The 2,041-nt window shown below is 34.3% G+C and overlaps 1 non-coding gene across 1 annotated transcript; it reads left to right on the forward strand.

Moving 5' to 3' along the window:
• The first annotated feature begins 1,449 nt into the window (after window positions 1-1,449).
• Window positions 1,450-1,589, forward strand: LOC122236816. The gene has a single exon (XR_006215063.1). It is a non-coding gene; the product is annotated as a small nucleolar RNA SNORA46 (small nucleolar RNA).
• Window positions 1,590-2,041: the final 452 nt, after the last annotated feature.

Consider the following 2,041-nt stretch of genomic DNA (forward strand, 5'->3'; position numbering starts at 1 on the left):
AATTACTAAATGATGTGAAGGATGTACTTTGAGACTAGGCAAATATCCATTTTTTTTCTTAAATTTTCACCTACCAATTTAGCATCCATAGGTAGTGTTCGAGTGGTGATTTTCTACATCCTTCATTCCTTTTACATTTAATCATTAGCACACATCTGTAAGAAGTTATTCCCTGTCCTTCTTTTATTGATTCCTCCAGAATTTATTTAAGTAGTTATTAATTCATGGGTATTTATTTGGGTTTTGGATTATAATGCAATACTTGTGTTATTTATTTTTGTTATTTATTCATTTTTGTTGCTTGAACTTTCCCAGCTTGGCCATTGGGAGCTCTTTTTTTCTCCCCTAGTTTTACTGAAAAATAATTGGCATGCAATGCCTCTGCTCACCAATCTATCCATCCTCTTTTTTTATGGACTTTCTCACTTTCTAGCACTCTAAGAGGCTCCGGGATCATCTCGTATTTTCCTTGCTGTAGTTCTGGAGCCCTTTAATTGTATGTGGAATTTAGAGACTGAAATTTGAGAACCAGTGTGCTCATTGTTGCTGGAATATCATTTCTTATTTTTTCTTGATCCATAAAGCTAGGAGAGCTATGTATATATACTAACTCATACTACATGCACACGCACACACACACACACACACACACACACACACACACACACACACACTTTGATTTCTCTCTCTGTACATACATTTTAATAATATATGCATGAGCTTGTATTGACACCTTTAGCTGACATCGGTTCTCATAATCATTCTAATCTTCCCTCTTTTTCTTATTTATAACTTTTTTTTTTCCTACTGTGAAAAACCTGCCTATCCTTGTCTATTCTGCATATACTTCTATTTTCTACCCTACTGTATAAATGACATAGCTTCAAAATTCTTAAACCACACTTCTATTTGAAACAAATTTACCAACTAAAGAGTTTTTGTAGCTAGTCTTTAGCTCTACAGTAACCACTCAAAATACTGTTTTCCCAAGTTACATATGTCAGCTTCTTTCCCATTCTTCAGTGTCCTTTTCAATTCATTGGAAGACAGATTCATTTGTCACAGCCTACATTCCATCTTTCCCCTCACAGCCTAGCTGGCTTTTTCAAAAATTAACATACAGGCAAACTCATTTGCTTTGTCCTGTATTCTTCTGTCACTGTTAGCAAATGCACAGTGTCATGTAGCTGTGAGCACGGTATGTGCAGTGTGTTTACCCTGGAATCCCCTATGCTCCCATACTCTCAACTCTTACCCACAACACTTGGCAATCACGGATCTGTTTTTCTCCCTAGCTTTGCCTTTCCTAAATTGTCATATAAATTGAATCACACAATATGAATCTTTAGATATTCTTTTGCTTAGAAATGCACATGTAGGATTCTTGAATGTTCTTGAATATATCAATCCAAGATACATTGTTGTTCTTGAATATCAGTAGTTGGTCACAGCACTATATATCTAAACCTGTGAATGGGAATTGTCCCCTTTCTTGGTTCCACTCTTGTGTGAAAGAATTCCTGGCTCTTTCTGTTGCACAGCTGACTTTGTGCCATTCTGCTGTTGCTGTATAGAGTTAGGGAACATACTTTAATAAAAATAAAAATAAATAGTTTGCCATTTTTGGTTGTTCGAGCAGCATTCATTGTATATAGTGCCATACTTTTTTTTAGCAGTCACCAGTTGAAGGGCATTTTGAATTGTCTTCAATTTGGAGACATTATGAATAAAGCTGCTATTCAGTTTAGTCATTTTTGAATATTTGCATTCTTTAAATATTTGTGTTGTGATGATAAAACTGCATTCTAAAAAGTATTTTTAAAAATAAAAAAAAAAAACAACAACTTGTTATGAGTTCCCTTCAATTACTTTATTAGTTTGTGATTGCAAACTGACTTCAGACCTACTCTACTCAAGGCTTGGGGACAAACTTTCTGTGTTATTTTAATATCTTTCATGATAAGGTAATTTAAGAATGAACCAAGTTTTGGCCTTTTGCAATAGAAAATATTTTAATTTTCTGAAGGACTATTGGTGTTCT

The sequence above is a fragment of the Panthera tigris genome, chromosome A2 (genome assembly GCF_018350195.1).
Source record: "Panthera tigris isolate Pti1 chromosome A2, P.tigris_Pti1_mat1.1, whole genome shotgun sequence".
NCBI lineage: Eukaryota > Metazoa > Chordata > Mammalia > Carnivora > Felidae > Panthera > Panthera tigris.